Raw genomic sequence first — 19416 nt, 5'->3', positions numbered from 1 at the left:
AGTCACGGATCCTCTCCAAGCCTCTGTCACTCTCTCATGCATTCAGCAAGTATTTCTGAGCACCTGCTCTGTGCCTGACACTGTAGGGTGCCGCGTGCTCAGTGAAGAATAAAATATATCTGATACCTGCCCTCAGGGAGTTATAGTCTAGCAAGGCAGACAAATATCAAGTGCATATCCAAACACATAATTATTGAGTGATACAGACACTGAAGGGTACTGTGGGATAATAATACTTCCCAGAGGGCTCAAGAGAAGGTATCCCTGAGATTTACGCCAGGACCTGAGAAGTTTTAAGGAGTGGGGGGAGTGGTTAGAGCTCTTTCAAAAATGTCTCTAGAAGCTGAATGGATACATGGCTCCAGGTGGATTCGGGAGACCAGGGAGGAGGCTATCTTTCCAGGAAGAGGAGATGTGGTTGGACAAGGAAGAGACAGTGGAACTGGAGGGAAGGGAGCAGAGCCAAGACATGCTTAGGGAGTGGGTACAATAGGAACTGGTGGTAGGATAGTTATGGAGGTGAAGCAGAAGGTGTGTTAAATATAACCCTCAGGTTTCTGATGTGGGAAACTGTGTGGAGTGGAGGGCCAGTTATTGAGAGAGGAATCCCCAGGGGAGGGGCAGATTCGCTGGGAGGGGGAGAAGAGGAGTTCAGTTTTAGAGATCTATATGTGAACTATCTCTATCAAATCGGCGGCTGGATACATCAGCTTGGTGTTTAAAAGGGAGATCTAGATGGAAAATGGGAAATTTTAGAAATGAAATCAACATGGGAAGAGCCAAGGTGGCCTGGGAGAGAGTAATTAACGCTAATCAAAGAGGACAAAGCCTGAGGGGCGCCCCATTTAAGTGTCAGGGGAAACGGGAGCCTCAGTTTCATCATCTCTAAAATAGAGATGATGGTCCCCATAGCTCAGAGCATAACGGAGGGTCACACTGTGAAGTGATGGACGTAAGGCACGTACCCAGTAGTATCCAGCACACAGCAATTTCACAATAAATGATGGGTAGGAGAGTAGTGATGACACACTTAGTCATCAATGTTCTTCACTTGCAAGTGATAGAAACTCAAACTAGTTTTAGAAAGGACTCGGGCTACCTCCCAAAATCAGAGGGAAAACTCATTCACCACGCCACACACAAAGGGCAGGAACTTGGTCCTTCCAGGGACTCTCACTAAAGCCTCTCATCTCTGCTTCCTGTTGGGATCAACTTCTTTCTCCCACGGATTCTTGACTTCCCCTACGTGACAAGAGACACAGCTGCTGGTGGGGCCTGAATGTCATACTGCGATGTTCCCTCCGCCAGAGAGGGACTTACTCATATTCTCTCGGATACCAATTTAACAAAATCTCAGGGAAAGACTCGGAATGGCCCAGCTTTATTCAGGAATCTACCTCTGTACAACTCAGCTCAGGGGAGCCAAGGGACTGGTGTCTACAAACACATTGCGGGGGGGGGGGGGGGGGAAGGAGGGCTTCTAGGTCAGCAAAACAATAGGTGGCCCCCTCCAAGTATTAACCTAGAAATGTGCTTACAGTCAAGAAAGGGAGCTAATCTAGTACCTGCGGTTGATTAACAACAAAACAGAACACCTGGCTATGTTGTCATCTATTGATGGCTGACACTCCCTTAATAACCACCCCTGCCCCTGTCCCCCAGCTCCCAATCACCTGGCCTCACCAGTAACCTTATCACATGTCTTTTAGGCCCAGGGTGTTTCCCCAGCGCCTCTCCCCACAGGCGTGTCTTGCAGATGGACCTCCTTTTGGCCCCACTTTGAAGGGTCCCTTTGTCAGAGCCTTCAATGGCCATCTCAGACTCTAGGATTGAGGCTGGTTGCTTTGGCCTGACCCCTCCTTCTATCACCAAACTTCTTGTATTAGTCAAGGCCCAGCTTACCCCAGACCTTCTCCAGGCAGTGTCCCCTGACCTCTCCAGCTCCCTCCCACTGACCTCCAAACGCCCTGCTGCAATGTTCATTGCTCACATTCGGGAGTGCTTACTGCATGCCAATTCCTGAAGTTAGGAAGTGCTTTTGCGTTTTTCATCTCACTTACTCCCTGAATGACAGACATCACCACCCCTATTTGACAGAGAGGAAACAGGCTTAGCGATTTTCTTCAATGACACTCTCAATTAGTGAAATAACCAGGACCCAAATCCACGACTGATGACCACCCTCAAAACCTTCACATGAAACCAGGACCCGGCAGACTGTGGCCCCGTGGGCCAAATTCTGCCCACTATTGACTTTGGTGCAGGCCAAGAGCTAGAATGATTTTCACATGGTTGGAAAAAAAAAAATTAGAAGAAGCATAAAATTTTGGCACACGTGAACATCACATGAAACTAAAATTTCAGTGTGCATAAAGTTTTATTGGCACACAGGCACACCCGTTCATTTCTATTGTCTCTGGCTATTTGTGCCCTACAATGGCAGAACTGAGTAGCTGTGAGAGGGACCAGCCTGAGACGTTTACTATTTGGCCCTTCACAGAAGTTTGCTGACAGTTGCTCTCAAAGGCTTGACCACCAGCCTACCTTATCTTGCTGTCCCCACAGACACATGAAGTCTAAACTCCCCTCCTGCCTCTAGAGGTGCTACCTTTCTCTGAGTGCTGAGCCTGCTGTGGAACTTTGGAGGGAACGCAAGGTGAGTTTTAGCCCTTTTTGTAGCCCCCAGGTACTCAAGATTGACCGCGGATGGGACAGAAGTTTCAAGACCTGAGAACGTCCAGAAAATGCTTCTAGTCCAACCCCAACTGGCATCCCCCTGGCTGACCCAGGCTGTGCATCCTGGGGTCAGCATGGGAGACCTTTGTCCCAACAGGATCTGACTCATCTGGAGTGCGCTCTGGGTCTTGTTTGGTTTTCCAGGAACCGGTGTCAAGAAAAGAAGCAGAAGGAATGGGTCTTATTCAGAAGAAATGAGTCGGAGAGTTGTCCTGGGGACTGAGTAGGATCACGAAAGAAAGCACTGAGCTTGAAGGCTGACACAGAGTAGGTGCTTGAAGACCAGCAGCTTTTGTGAGGAGGAGGAGGAGTTGAGAAATGGGAAATTCTGGAAGCTTCCAGCTTTTGCTTGCCTATATGGGGCTTTTGTGTAAATTAGAAAAAGGCTCTCGTTCCTCCAGCACAGGCAGCCCTGCCCACACCAGGACTCCCGTGGTGAGTGGAGTGGGAGCTGCGTGTCGGTCCTGTCACCCACCCTCAGGCCAGGCACCTTTATTTAGTGTACATAATTCACAGCTGTCTCTGGCAGCCCTGCTGGACCTGCGAGTAGGGAGGCCCTGGATGGGTTTCCCAAACTTCCCCCCTTACTCAGCAGGCCAGTCCACAAACCTTTCTGGGCTTCCATTTCCTCTTCTGTATAGTGGGGATACATGTCCCATCTTCCTCAGGCTGTTCTGAAGATAAAATGAGGGAGCAGATGTGGAAATCAAGGGTGGAGGGTTTTGATGTTAACGAAATGACCAAATGGAAGTCTGCCATTTGGGGTCCTCCAGAAGCTTCTATTTACAGAAAGGGCTTTGTCATTGATGTTTTTAGAAATTATGTGTTGTAGAAAGTTTGGAAAGCAGAGGGCTATATTGCCCATAATCTACCATGGCTAATATCACTTCTATACTTTCTTTATCTTGGTTTTTTTGGGGGGAAGGGCGAAGATCCAGGGAGGGGAAGATACTAGGGTAGAACTTCTCAAACTTCACCTGGGGTTTGTTAAAAAGTAGATTCTGATCCAGCAGGTCTAGGGTGGGGCCTGAGAATGTGCACTTCTAACAGGGCCCCAAAGGATGCCCATCTGAGGACTATACTGCGTCACAAGGGCCTAGAAGACCTTAGAATAGCCTGAGGGGGAGGGCCAGGATTTCCTTACCCGAAGGGGACAGTGGAAGCAGTGAAAATTTCTGCCATCCCAGCAGACCTGCTTCTTAGAGTAAGGGGCAGGGGGAGGCCCCTAGGACCCCAGGGATCAGTCTGACTGCCCCCAGATCTGGAAACTGTGAGAGTGAAGGCTTCATGGAAGGCCCCACAGCCTCAACAGGAGTGGAGGGGACTGAAGCTGGGGAGGCAGGGAAGGGCTGGATTTCTCCAGATCAAAGCAGGGTCCCCAGCCTTTGATTCGCAAACAAGCAGCCTCTTTGCAGGCTGACTGGAGTTTGGGGCTGGCTGGCTTCGGGGCCTGAGGTGAGTGGTCAGAGGCCTCAGCCCACTCTCTTTTTGCATAACAGCTTGGCTGCCTAACAAAAGGGCGGTCCTTGAAAGGCTGTACGGGGCTGTTAAAAGCTTCCGGCAATGGTTTAATTGGGGGCGATTAAAGTGTCCTCCCCAGGAAGGCCTGCCCTTCAAAGGCCAACCTGGCCTGGCTCCCCTGCCCTCAGCACCTCTCCCCTCGGCCACGCCCCAAGTAGTAGCCCTGCCCCCAGCCTCTCCCCACCCCCTCCCCTAACCCCTTCCTGGCGGCTCCCTGCAGACCCAGGAAGTTGGCGATGAGACCCTTTGGTCAGCCTGTCTGGGGGGATTCCGTCCTGGCCCCTGGACCACCAGCACCATTTGTTCACACAGTTTGGTCTCGTGGCTGAGTCTGTGGTGGGAGCGCAGGAAGGCTGAGTTAGAGACACAAACGGCCCCAGAATCAGCCCACCTGGAGCACTCTTGATGTCTCTCCCCCAGAATACCTAGACTGGCCTATGGGCCCCTCCTTAAGCATCCTTACGAGCCCCCTCTCCAGGGCCCTTGCCTGTCTGGAACTTCATGGTCACTGTTGGGGGTCCCATGGCCTACCACATATGAGTCTTACAGACGTCGGCTGAGCACACTACCTGAGACGCAATGGTGGTTCAGAGGTGACCAGACAAGGACCACAACTGGGGGGAGGTACGGGGGTTGGGTGGGGGGAGAGAATAGGCAAAATCATTAGGGCATGATCCAAGGTAAAAGGAAGTGTAAGCAGACACCTACCTCAGGTGGGGCTGGGGGAGTAGAGGGGTAGGGAAGACTTTCTGGAAGCATCCAGGACCCAGAGTTAGAACACAGTTGGCTCAATTTGGGCCATTGGTCAACCCTGATGTTAATAGCAAGACTACAGCTGGCTTCACGAAGAGATTTTGCCCACCCAACCAACTCGGGAATCCTCGGGAGGGGAAGTGGGGTAGAAATAGTTCCTTCGTGGGCATCTGGTTCAGATGCTTCCCCAGAGCCCAGCAGAGTCTCTCAAATACCTTCATTGGCTGAGCCAACCTATGGGAAGCTGTCCTGGGGGACACTTTGGGTGCTGTTTTCCTCTCTCATCCCTTCGGGCCCATCCCCCAACAGAAAGTCCAAGGCCTTTCCCATCAGGGGCTCTATTTCCTCCTGCAGGCCCTGCCCTCACCTCCCCCATCTGGCTTTGGCCCCATGTTGACTGGCCAGTGCCCCTCTGAGGACCAGGGAGCTGGGGCCAGTGATTTCTGGGATTTCCATATCCCAGGTGAGGAAAGTCCATCCTTTTTCCAGGGTGAGTATGGGATAAAACCAAGCCCTGAAGCGGGGAGGCAGGGAGGCCTAAGCCTGAACTACCTGCTACAGCAAGTCTCCATTTGACATCCCTGTCCTATTCTGAGTCCTCTCGAGGGAGGCGTCCCCGCCCACCTGCCAGCTTTCCTATCCTGTCCCCGGAAACTTCTCTGGCCTTCAGAGGCCCAGACAGGGCAGGGCCAAGGTAGCAAGGGGACAGAGGCGCAGAGGCCCTGAACAGAACCTTTTGACTATACCCCCAAACCAAGCTGGTGTCCTGATTTTGATTTTCAGCAATTTCTGATCTCAGAGATCTGGCTGCTAGTTATATCTCTGGTGGGGGCTCAGGAACTAGAGCAGCAAGTTGGAAGCGCAGAACCCATCCCAAGCCTCAGTTTTACCTCTGATGGCTCCTGGAGGACAGAGCAGCTGACGTCCCTGGCACATGAACTTGCCAGCTAGCCAGCCTCAGCCTGCCAAAGAAGCCCTCTAGTGAGGCAGCTTTGAACTTCCAGATTCGTCGACTGGAGAAGAAACCTGAGTGGTCCCCTCACACAGGGCACGTGGTGAGGACAAGTGGACGTGGTTGAGAATCAGGGATATGTGAACTTGGAAAGGAGCTGTCTGCTTCCCCCATCCTAGTCACCTTGCACCCCCGGACTCACTCCTTTATTCTTAAGGTGACCAACTGTCCTGGTTTCTCTGGGACTGAGGGGCTTCCCAGGATAAGGGACTTTCCGTTTTAAAACCTGGACATTTCCCATCCTGATTTGCTTAGAAATGAGGGATTTCCTAGAACAAGCTTTCAGTGTTAAAACTGGGAGGGCCCTGGCAAACCAGGACAAGTTGCTCACCCTCCTGTTCCCCTGTAGCCTGGCCTCTGCCCCCACCAGTCCCCTGAGACAGTGTACAAAGGCCACCACCAACCTTCAAACTCCAGTTCCTGTGGCCTCTTCTCCCTCCTCCTGCCCTGAACAGAGGCCCTGAACAGAACATGGGTGGGAGGCATGGCGGAAGGCTGAGGCTGTACCCAACTGGCCTGGAGGGTGCAATGGGGGTGGGGGAAAGGGGCAGGGAAGTGACAGCCTTGCTCGTCCCACCCTCTCTAAGCCAGTTTCTGGGCCTGAGCCCTTTATCACCCTGTCACACTATCTGACCGTTAAAGGAGTATCTACTCCTCGCCCACTCCAGCCTTGCCCTGACTCAGATAAGTGGAGGGGCCACCTCAGGAAAACAGAGGTGAAACTGTAGCCTGGATCTTTCCCTGCTTTGAACCTCCCTGGCCAGAAAAGCAGCAGGGTCTCACCTTGGCGTTCACACATCCCAGGTGGACAGAAATCCCTATGTTCACTGAGAGATGAGAAAATGGAGGCAGGAGAAACAACATGACCAAGGTTGCTGGGCCAGACCCATAGAAAGTAGGGGCTGAAAGGGTCTCTGGGAGCAAGCCTAAAGAAGGCTGCTGTGAGAGAGCTTCATGGAGGGTGTGTGTGGAGTCCAGCTGAGGAGAAAGACCCACCGATGAAGATTCAGTTCTTCTAACTCCCTGCTGGTCTCCTCAATCTCCCAGACCACCCCAGGCCAGAGCCTCGGGGCCTGCCTCCTACAGGGCTCTTGTCCCTCGGAAGGCCCTCTGCCTGGGTTTCTCCCACCAACAAGGCCTGCTCTTTGCTGCCAAAGCTCAGCCTTCGTGTTGTCAGGGTCTCACTCACAAGCCTCCCTGGGTCCCCATTGCTCCAGGACAGCTGGACACTTGTAAGCTTCCTGACCACTCTAGACCCCAAACACCCGTCCACTTCCATCCTCCAGGCAGTGGCTGTGGCTGCACGGAATTCCTCATGGACCCAAATATGCCATGTCCTTTCTCACTTCTGCTCCCTCTGGCCCCTCTGCAGGGTGGAGACCCTGCTGGTCCTTCAAGGGCCTGCTTACATGTCTCCTCCTCCAGGAAGCTGCCCTGAGCATGCACATCAGACACACGTTCTCCTTCTTCAAATGGCTCTAGCACTTATCATGCACCAGGCACTATGCTGGGCCTTGTGTCTCATTTAACCCTCCCAACAACTACCAGCAGCAAGTATTTCACTGTTATCCTCTCCACATTGTACACAAGACACTGAGGCATAGAGAGGGCGAGTAACAGGCCCCATAGTTGGAAACAGATGGGGGCAGGATTTAGGCTCCGGCAGTTTGAGTCCAGAGTCTGGGCTATAAACCACCAACGGCCTGCCCCTGGTGGTGTCTGTGACTCTGTTAGGTCCCCTCACACACCAAGTGGCATGTGAGCCTTTTATATCCTGTCTAGGCTACACTGGACTAGAAACTCCTTAGGGCAGAGATCATGGATCAGGACTGGCTTCCTAAGTATTTGATTAGAGAGCTCAGAGAAGGACCTTCATCCCAGGCCCCTACACAGCCCTAAAGGAAAGGATAGAACTCTATTCTGATTAACCCTCAGACCAATTTCTAAGGAGTCTCTGCCTGGCTTATTTTTGGCTCTGGGGTCCCAATCCCAGCCCGAACCTGAGCATGGGATGTGGGTGGGGCACCTAGAGAGGGGCTGGGAACTTGGCTCTTGGGGGCTTCAGTAGCCTCTCCGATCCCTTTCTCTGCCCCTCCAACCCTTCCTCCTAAAGGCCAGCTCCACACCTATCTCCTCTAAGCCAAGCCTGCTGCCCCCGGGCCTGCCTCGGCCTGGTCTCTCCAGCTGCCTCCTGCCTGTGTCTTGTCACATCTGGAGAATGTGTGCAGATCTCCATGCTGATTCTAACCTGCCTGCAGCCACCTCACACACACACCGGTCTCCGGCTGCACGTCCCTGGCTGCACCTCTGCTAAAGTAGGGGACAGAGGAACAGTAACTCTGCTTTGGGGCAGACCCCATGGCTTCCTGATACACCCTGGAGACTTCAGTTTTCTGGTGGGTGTCAGCCAGTCTCAGAAATGCTGAGTTACCCAGAGGGTCTGAGGCGCATAACTGCCCAAGGGTGTGCCTGTGTGTGTCCACTCACCCACGGGTGACTGTGTGTGTGCAAGGGTGATTCATGTATACCCTCGCACAGTCTGCTTATATGCTTGCATTCCTGTGCTTGACTGCCCCGGGTACATGTCAGGATGCACGCAGGAGTCCTCCCTCCCACTACACACCCAGCTCCTACTTATCCCTCAGGATGCTCCCCGCCCACTTCACCCCTGCAGCCTACTCTGACCCTCCAGCTCACACTGCCCTCCCCACTGACCCTGCAGCCCTGACCTGCTGACCTACATCACAAACACTGCCCATCTTGTTCTGGTTCAAGCCTGGAGTTTGGTCACCCTTGCTCCCTGAGGGCAAAGCTGACTCCTTTTCAAATTACCCCCAAAACCCAGTTGAGGGTTGGGGACATGGCCTTGCCAATACACACGCACTGACCTGAAATAAAACCAACTGCATTGAAAGGAACTGCGTTGAAGTGCATAGAAGCCAGGGCACTCTAGCTTTCCTCTTTCATCTTTGAAATCTTTTACTCTTTGTATCTTTTCATCTGTACTTTCTCTAACTTGTTTGCTGTCTTAGTCTTCAGCTTACAAAGTACTTCCTTGTACACCATGTCTCATTCAAATCTCCCGACAATCCTTCAAGATAACAATACTTAGCCTCATTGCACAGTTGAGAAACTGAGGTTCAGGGAGGTGGAGGTTACGTGACTCACCCAAGGTCACAAGGCCTGGAAGCAGGGCCTGGAATCCTCATGCCTGAGTGGACACCACCCCCAGCCCCCTGCCACTCCCCACCAGTAAGTACTTCAGGGGTTAGAGGGTGATTATGACCTCATACCCTCTCCATGTCCTCAGGCCACCATGGGAAGGAGATGAAGCAGGGCCCCCAAGGCCAGAGCCAACCCCACCCGGCCAGCACTCCCAGCTACGGGAGAGGCCATGAGATCCGTGGACATTGTTCCCAGCCTGTGGTTACTGATTTGACAACAGTTCCATTTCTCTCCAGCCAAACGGAGAGTTAATGATTAAGGAAGGGATTAAATATTTACCACCTGTCGGGCCATGGCGTGTAATGTCTGTCTGCACCTGAGCCTACCTAAAAATATCTCCCACCTGCTGTGGGCCAGCCCCACGCAGGGCCTCTAAGCCATTTGATTCTGGCTAGCACTTCCCCATGTGCCCATATTGGCCCTGGCTCTACCCCACTTTCTTCCCTTCCCATCCTGCTCTCAAATACCACAGCATGAACCCAGGAAGTTTTCCTATAGCTTGACAGCTGCAAGCCACACTGCTAGAAGTACTCCTGGTGGGCTTTCTGGAGGAGGAAGATTTGCCTGGAGCTAACTGCTGTGTGTTCCTGGAGCTTGGAGGGTAGCCTGGGTCAGTAGGTTACATTCCTCTGTGTGATCTAGTTTATCAATGTTCTTATCTCCTCTCTCAAGTCCTTCCTCCACCAAAAGACTGCTCTGACTCTACACATACCAGGTCCCAAAACCCTGGGCTACAGCGGTTTATTTCACTAAAAAATCACAGAGGAGCAGCACCCTCCCCAACCAAGCCTTTCCTTTCTTTCCTGTAGCACTGAGGATCTGGGAGCCGCTCCAGGAAGCCTCTCAGACTAACCTGGCCCTGCTGGGCCTTGCTCCCCCAGCTTCCCTCAGCCCTGGGTGATTCAGGCTGCTGTGGGCTGTTGCGCAGCTGCAGGAAACTGGCTGCATCTGTTAGAACGGTCCTTTGAAGTTCAACCGTGCAGCCCATGTGGCCCTCCAAAGGCTGGGGGTGGGGATAGCTCTATCACACCCAAGCCCGGGGCCTGCCCTCCAGCGAGCAAGCCAGCGGTCAGCCTCCCCACTGCAGGAACCACAGACAGTATGTCACAGGTTCCTCATTCAGTCTTTTTCTAGAAAAATTAAATTCTTTATCCAAGAAACAACTCTACTGACGAGTTCTCAGTTTCTGCTCACGGGGAAGCCCCAGGTTCGCCTGCCAAGGACCCCCAAGGGCTTGCACCTCCCTGCCTACGCATCATGAAGAATTGCATGTGCACTGCAAGCCTGGTGACAACCATTATCATCCCCATTCTACAGATGGGGAAACTGAGGCTGGGTGAGGTGAAAGAACTTGGCCAGGTTCAAACAGCCAGAAGGTTGCAGAGGCTGGCCTGCCTGACCTGAAAGCCACACAAAATGTTAAAGAACCTGATATGTTTCTTCCCATAGCTGCCTCAACCCCCAACTCAGTTCTTCTCCAAACTCATTACCGACTGTCTTTCCTTTTTCCTTTTAACTTTCTCTCACCTATATTGATACTTATACTCTTCCTCCTGTAGCACCCCCCATCCTCCCACTCCCACTTGGGACTCTTCCAAACAAAGGTGCTCCTTGTCTCTTAAGTACAGAGGATGTGACCCCAAGGAGACATGTGACATGGAGATTCGGGCGCTCTGGACAGGGATTTCCAAGTCCCCCCTATAACAGGGCTCATCACTTTAAGATGTTTTGTTAAGCTTCTTGCAGATGCTTCTCGAAGGACCCACCGCCTTCCTTCTTTCTGCAAGTTGTAAATCACATTATCAGACCTGGCCTGCTTAGAATCAGCACGGCACAGTGCTTTCCTCACACCACTGCCTGTGTTTACAGATGAGGAAACCGAGGCCCCAGGAGGTCAAGTGCCTTGCTGGCAGGGTGGCTCCCACATGAGTTCCTGAGGGCAGTGATGGCCCTGAATGCAGAATGGCCTCTGGGTAGCAACAATGGGGGCTTCTAGGCCAACACTTAAAAGGTTTCCATGGAGGTTACAGCCCCTGTCTCAGACTCGAGCAGAAACCCCACCCCGGCTCATCCTGACAGCCTCATCGTACTCCCCTTTGCCTGGCACCCCTGCCCAGAGTCTGCCTGCCCCCTTCCTTGACAGCGCCCCTGAGGTTTCCCAGAGGACATCTGGAAGCCCAGGAAACATGTAATTCTTAGCCATAAACAACATTTCCATCTCCCACCCCCAGTACACACATACTTGGATTCAGGCCTTCCTGTGGGAAGGGGGGTGCGGCTCAGACCGTGCCCTTTCACTCAAGCTCAGAGCCCCAAATAAGCACCCCATGGCCCCAGCTGGGCCCTCTACCCTGTCCTTTTGCTCTGCATTTCTGTTTCTGACTTTCTCACATACACACACAGTCACTGATACACTCACAAATTGAGATGAATCCAGCAGAACAGGAAGGAGGGAAGCAACACTCAATGCCCAGACTGGTTTTAGATGCAGGACTCTCACATTTTGTATTTGCATCTCCTTTGCATATATTTGCATGGACTGCTTTAGAGGCTCTCCATTTTCCCAAAGAACACAGAGAAATAACGGATTTGTGGGTCCCAGGGGGCACTGAGGCCCGAGTGAAGTTTCCAAACACCTCAGGTGGGTCTCAGGTTCCGGCTGCCAAAGTGCAAGAGGGAGTAGAGTCAGGGGCACAGCACCAAGTTGAACGGGGGGAGGGGCAGGCCCACATTTTGAATGCCACTGTCCTCCTCCCTCAGAGCTTTGCTGGGAGCGGTGAGAGGAGGTGATGTAGGCTGCGTTTGGGGTTGAAACAGCAGAAGCTGGGTACCCCTTGTGCCCCCAACCCCCACCCTGCAGAGCTCTCGCTCCAAAAGCATCTCCAAGAGAAGCCTTTCTACGTACACATCCCACTGAGGGGACTGAGGCAGTGCCTTTCCTGTTTGCAAATACCCTCACTGCATGGGGTAGATATGCCCCTGCAGCTGCAGCCCCTGCTGTCTCCTTCCCTGTGGCCTGGATGAGGGCTGTTTTCCCTGTCCCCTGCCTTCCTGGCCCTGAGGGTGTGTGGTCTGGCCTCCCCAGGGCCTTCTGAGTCAGGGCCTGGAGCCCCTACGCTGGAGCCACAAGGTGGGGCAGTGGCCTGAGCCTGGCTCACCTGGCTGAGCCTGACTGTCATGTATGCAGTGGTGGGACAGCGAGGCCATATATGGGCTGGGCTGTGATACCACTGGGACCCAAGGGCAATGGAGTCTTTGGGCCAACTCTAGGCCCCGGGACTAGAGGAGAGGAGGTGGGATACGTGGACCATACTGTCCTAATTGGCCTCTGGCTTTTCCTCCCAGCACCGTCACAGCCCTGCCCACATCAGATACCTGCCTGCCTCTGGACCTCTGATAATGGAACATCTTTTCTTTTATCGCCTGGCTAACTCCACTCATCCTTGAATACCTGACTTAAGAGTGTCTTTCCCCAGGAAGCCTTCTCTGGACCTCAGGGTTGCTTTAAGTGTGCCCCGGGTATTTCCCAATGCTGCTCCCTCAGAAAGTACTTGCTGTGTCTGTCCCTAGCCTGATCAGCTTGGGGCTTCCTGAGAGCAGGGCTGTGTCATCTGTTCTCCATGACCCCTGGCAGGTCAACAGCTGGAGTCAAGCTCACGAGTGTGGCAGCGCAGCCAGGCTGGGGCAGAAAGTGAGGGGCAGGTGGCAGGGGGGACGAGATGGGGTTTCTTTCCTTCCAGCATGTGTGAAGTATGTGTTCCATGTGCCATGAGAATAAACGCTGCTTGTAAACCCATGTACCTACAGGGTAGGTATTCACAGGTGATGAAGCTGGGGCTCAACTGGATAAAATGACCTGCTCAAATCACATAGACCAGTAAGAAGATCTGCTTGCATGGGCTGCGTTGGGCGTAAGTGATGTCTGAGACCTCAGCTGCATGGCCCAGTACTGAGGAAGGGGGCTGAACTAACAGACGTCTCAAGGGCCTCAAGGTCAGACTTTGAGCATCCAGATGACCACAAGCTGAGGCTCCAACTGACTGGAGCCCAGCCCCTGCCAACTCCCTACTTGCTCCACGGCAAGGCAAGAGTCCTCCCTCCAGCTGCAGAAACTGCCAAACGACTCTTTGGAACCCAAACAGGAAGCCAGGGAGAGGGGGGCCAACGGCTTGGGGATCTCTGAGGCTCCTCCAGGAAACATGTGGGGAGATGGGAGGGACAACGACGGCCTGCTCACCCTGCAGCCCAGACACTGGGAGCCCACCGCAGGCCCTGAGCGTCCCCACCCCACCTCCTGGCTGGCAGGAAGCCGGGAGGGCCCCAGGGAAACAATGTCCTCTTATGGGAGACACCGTATGTAGAGAGGGTCTTTAGAACCCTCACTCCTGGACCACTTTGTTTTGTCATAGACTTTATTTTTCAGAGCAGTTTTAGGTTCACAGCAAAATTAAAGTACTGATATTTCCCATTATACCCCCTGTTTCCCACCACAAACAGCCTCCGCCATTACCAACATCCCTCAGCAGAGTGTGTATTTGTTACAAGTGATGAAGCTACACTGACACATCGTCATCACCCAAAGTCCATTAGAATTCACTGTTGGTGGTGTACATTCTGTGGGTTTGAACAAATGTATAATGACATGTCCACCAGTATAGTATCATTCAGAGTAGTTGCACTACCCCTCAAATCCTCTATGCTCTGCATATTCATCCACCTCTCCTCCTTAACCTCTGGCACCCACTCTCTTTTTACTGTCTCCAGTTTTACCTTTTCCAGAATGTCATAGAGTTGGAATTATACAGTATGTAGGCTTTTCAGATTGGCTCCTTTCACTTAGCAATATACGCTTAAGGTGCCTCCATGTGTTTTCATGGCTTGATACCTCATTCCTTTTAGCGCTAAATATTTCATTGTCTGAATGTATCACAGTTTATTTAGCCATTCACCTACTGAAGGACATCTTGGTTGCTTCCAAGTTGTGGCAATTATGAATAAAGCTGCTATAAACATCTGTGTGCAGGTTTTTGTGTGGATATGTTTTAACTCATTTGGGTAAATACCAAGGAGCACGATGTCTACATCATAAATAGTATGTTTAGTTTTGTAAAAAACTGCCAAACTGCCTTCCAAAGTGGCTGTACCATTTGCATTCCCACCAGCAATGAATGAGAGTTACTGTTTCTCTACATCCTCTCCAGCATTTGGTGTTGTCAGTATTTTGGATTTTTGCCATTCTAATAGGTGTGCAGTGTTGTTTTAATTCACAGTTCCATAATGACATAGGATGCTGAGCTGGGTCATTTTTAAGGCAGGTTTTTCTTCAAATAATTCTGAGCTTAGATTAACTTCATTTCTTATCAGCTCACCCTTGAGCTTCGAGCAGCCAGGATGGAGAAATGCCTGAATCGTAGGCTCTGTTCTGTCACTGGCTCACCGTTGGCCTTGGCAAGTCACTTACCAACCTGGACCTCCATTTCTCAGCCTGTGAAATGGAGCTCACAGCACTCATCCCACTTGAGGGGGTTGTGGGGGTGTCTCTGCCCACAAGGCTATGGATCATGGCTTGGCATGGTGGTCAGTGGTGAGTGAAGCCAGGACCACAGGCTGCCTCACCTGGAGGTGGCCCTAGCAGTAACTGCACACTAGGGAGCCCCATAGTTCAGGACTGAGGAGAGAGTCAGGGCATCACCACCCCAGCCCTGCACCCTCCAGCAGGTGCCCAGGCCCTCCAAGACTGGCCAGAGAGGCTTCATTCCTGTCCATGCATGTGCCACAGGGATGTAAGAGGTGAAAGGACAGGAGGGCAGGACGTGGCAGAGAACAGCTGGCCACAGAGCATGCTTCCCAGGGAACACTGGGACCAGAGGCTCAGAAAGCAGGGTAGGCAGTGGTGTGACATGCAAACTGCAGGCAAAACTCAGGCAAACAGACAGAGGTCTTGGCTCTTGTCCCCATAGGAAAGGAGCCTGTGCTCTGGGAGGTTTAGCATAAATGGGAAACAGAGCTCTAAAATTTGAGGGCTAGCTGGGGCCCCGCAAATACCTCCTGAATCAGTTGGGGGTCGGGGGTGGAAGAATCGGCAAATCAGGACCACCCCTTTGCATCTCCTTTCTGGGGTCCATGGGACTCTAGCCTCTTGCTTCCAGCCAGGCCCTGCCCTCAACAGCAAGACCCAACAAAGCCATATCCCCTCTCCCACCAACATTCATTACATTTCTTTTTTGACACTGCAGAAGAAGAGCAGAATGGTTCATAATCCGAAATGCTCAGATAACATCTGCTGCCATTGAAAAAATGACACATGCACATGGTAGGGAAGTCAAACAAAAGAGAAAAGTTTAAAATAAAAGTAAAACTCTCTCCCACTTTATCCTTTCACAGCCTCTGTCTGAAGGTAACCAGTTAACAGTTTCTTGTGTAGCCTGACAGAAAAGTGTGTAACTGTTAAAGAAACTGCATAGGAGAAGAGGCTGTGCTGTAACACACAGATCTTCCCTTGTTCTTGCAACTTAACCTTCCAACCTAGAAGGCCCTCTGATCAGCACACGAAGACCCAGCCCATCCTTGGGCCATGTGGAATCTGCCATTTCACAGATGTGCTGTGGTGGGGCTGGTCCCTTGCAAACTGGCCTCTACATGGTGCCCAGTTTCTTGTTAGAACATTTTAAATGCTTCCCACTTCTTTCCCAATCACCCTGGTCTCCCCAGGGCTGGAAACTCTTTGGCTCTCCTCAAAGCCCAGAAATCAGAGTTGCAATGAACTCAATGTAGGTAAGGACAGGACCTGGAAGCAGGGGTGCTTGGTGGCCTTAGGCAAGGCATGACCTTTCTCTGAACCTCAGTTTCTGCCTCTGGAACATGGGGTAATGCTCTCTTAAAGTGGAGGTAGGAATTTTTAAAAGACAGTGTGGTCTAATAAATGGGCCCTCCTAGAACTTGGAGGCCATTTGATGAAACCAAACTTCTTGGACCTCCAAGGAACAGAGGAATAACAGATGAGGAAACAGAGGCACAGAGAGACTGAAGAATTTACCCACGGTCACATCGTTGGTAAGTGGGAAAATTGGGATGGAACCAGTCAGCCTGGTTCCGGATCTGTGCTCTGGAATACCAGGTGAGCAGCAACTGCTGTGGGAAGTCATGGCTAGTCCAGGGACTGGAGGGCTGGAGGATGCTGGTCAGAGAAGAAGGCGAATAGGGGCAAAGGAGGGCCCAGGGACCTTCCAGACTGGACAAGGAGCGTGAGCTCACCCCCACCGCCACACAGGGCGAGGAGGTCTCAAGCCCCTCTGCATCCCTCCTTCTGCATGGGGTCTGGGGCAGGCTAGCTCCCCGTGGACTCAGACTTCACCAGGAAGGATTGCAGGGATGGTGTCTGAGGAGGGGAGAGAGGGAGACCCTGACTTTATGTCGCGTCATTGTGTACTAGGTGTGGTGTATCTTATGTCATTTAATCCTTGTACAACAGACAGTTTTACTGCGGGGGGAGGCCAGCCGTTATAGTTCATGGACCATCCTCCTCTCCCCCATCCCAGGGTGGGTGACCGCACGGGCCCAGCATCGCAGGGGGACAGAGGGCAGACAATGATGTGATCCTGGGTCCTCACAGGCCAGGGTGAGCAGGCAAGATGCTTCCTCTGGTGGATGGGGGTGGGGGAAGCAGGTGACAACAGAGCCAGCCAAAGGCCACCTCTTGTTCTCCCCTGGCCTCCCCCTTCCTTCCTGCTGCCCTGCCCTGTCTTTGACTTCAGCCAGGACTATCGCTGTCTCCTGAGTCATCTTTGCTTTCTAGCTTTCTGGGTTTTACTCACCTGTCTCCCTGGTTTGCGTTGCTACCTTGGTAAGGAGACTTTTTTCTCTCTCTCTCTCTGCTTCCCTCCTGTATACTCATAAGGACACACAGGCTGCTTGGTGACAACATCTGCAAAGGACTCTCAGGGAAGGACTCCAAGATCAAGGGGACCCTAAACCTCCCAGCCCACTGGCAGCCCCCAAGGTGAACCTTGGCTGCACGGTCCCTGGCTTTCTGGGGGCTGAGCAGCCCACCCAGCTTATAAGCTACCTCCTGCTTCAACCATGTGCTTCCTTGCCACAGGCCTGGGCTGGTTGAACTTGGAGCCAAAGGCCCTGATGGTCAAAAGAGGAAAGTATAGGCCTTATCTCCTGCATTTGGGCAAACCAGTAGGAGCCCACACTTCCCAAGCCTTGGACTATTCACACTTGCTCCCTACATGGCCCCAGGCAGCTGGCCTGCCCACCAACCTTCCTCCTCTGAAATCAACCTGAGCTAAGAGAAGGGAAGAACAACTTGAGAGGGCATCTTCTGTACTGTGATGAGGTCAGAGAGGAGAGGCTGTGCCATGGGCAAATGTAATCCTGGATGCCTTTCTGCAAGAGGTGGCATGATACAGCCAGCCAATGGCATTGGGAGGACACTGCTGGCAGGGACATAACAGGACAGGAGTAAAGACATCTAGCATGCGTGTGCAATTGTTAGAAGGGTAGAGAGAATGCAATCATTCCTTCAAGTATTTGTTAAGCACCTACTATGTGCCAAGCTCTGTTCTAAGCACTAGGGACACAGTAAAAAAGACCAAAATGAAAAAATTCCTGGAGCTGACATTTTAGTGGGAAGGTCACTCTGAGGTGGTAGGGTTAACATTTCTGAAAGGGTCTAAAGCTCCAGTAAATGAGGATGAGAGGAAGGACCCATCCCACTGGCCCCTCACCCTATGACAGGTAGGCCTGTGGCCTCATCTCTGCCACCAGAGGGAAACTTAGCACAAATGGGGTGCATGGAGGCTCAGGCAAACCTACCTCCAAGTAACTGTGGCTTGTGCCATGGTGTCTTCCTCCTTTAAGGTCAGGGTTGCACTGATACCCACCTCCTCCAGGAAGTCTTTCCTGATTAACCCCTCCCTTCACTGGGTGGGAAGATGCTGGTGCCCATCTTCCTTAGAAGCACTATCCTCTAGCTGATTAGAAAGTTTTTTAAAGTCTAGAAGGATATCTTCCTTCAACTGATCTCACCACCTCTACCCACACAGCTCTGAATGCAAAACACTGACCTGTCGTGGTAAGGGTCTGAGGTAGGAATCGGTCATTTGCAGTTGTAGTCCAGACCCTGCAAAATCTCAGGAAAGATGTTTCTCTGGGGTTGGGTTTTCTCACCTGTAAAACAGGGAAAGAGGCTTGCCCAGCAATACCACTGAAAGGGGGAACAGCAGCAGCAGCAGACATGTAGTGACCACCAAATGCATGCCAGGCACTGAGCCAGCCTGTCACACATGGTGCTGTGTGTAATCCTCTCAGTAATCCTGTGATGAAGACACGATGGCCATTCCCATTGTAAAGATGAGCAAACTAAGGCTCAGAGGGATTCATGAGTTGCCTACAATCATACAGTGTGTGACTCCAAAATCCCTGCTCTTAATATAGCACTCTGTTGTTCTCAGTAAAAGATTCCGTTCGATTCTGTTAAACCCGTTATCCAGTCAACTAGCAGTAAAAGGGCACCAACTATATGCCAGCCACTGAGTAAGCCACAGCCTTTATTTGAGCATCTAGTGGGTGCCCAGCTGGCTGTATGTCAGGGGAGGTGGGAGGTGGAATAGCTCCTGCCCTCCAAGAGCCTGGAAGATGGGCTTAGCCACCCGGAGGTTATGCACATAGGCTCTGCCACCAGAATCTTCTAGGTGTAGCTGTGTATCCATCGTGAATTCACGATATATAATAGCTAAAAACCTTTCAGCTTTTGTGTGAAGATGATGTGATAATGAGGGCACCTCAAGGGACCTGGTTTGGCAGAGAATATACTGCATAAATTGTGGCCATTATTACTAAAATGAACAACTGGAAAACAGGGGATGATTGTACATGGCCAGATGTCTGGCTGTGTCCAGAGGGGCCTTAGGAGTTTAGAGCAGAGAAAGAAGACTCTGGTCTGGAGCAGGCAGTGGAGGCTTCTTGGAAGGGACAGCCACAGGTGGGGTGCTGAAGGGCTGAGCAGCGGGGAGCTGGCTAGAGGGCAGGCATCTGGGCTGGGGATGAGGTGTGGGCAGGGGGGGGTGCACCTTTGCACCCCGAGGCCACCCAAGAATGGGAGCCGGTGAGCAGCTAGTCCACACTGGCTCACTGCAGGCTGATGGGCTCCAATGCTAAGGAGA

The sequence above is a fragment of the Rhinolophus sinicus genome, chromosome 2, assembly GCF_057876585.1.
Source record: "Rhinolophus sinicus isolate RSI-liver-muscle chromosome 2, RSI-T2T, whole genome shotgun sequence".
NCBI classification, from domain to species: Eukaryota; Metazoa; Chordata; class Mammalia; order Chiroptera; family Rhinolophidae; genus Rhinolophus; species Rhinolophus sinicus.
The sequence above is the reverse complement of the archived record's forward strand: the minus strand, read 5'-3'. Positions refer to the sequence as shown.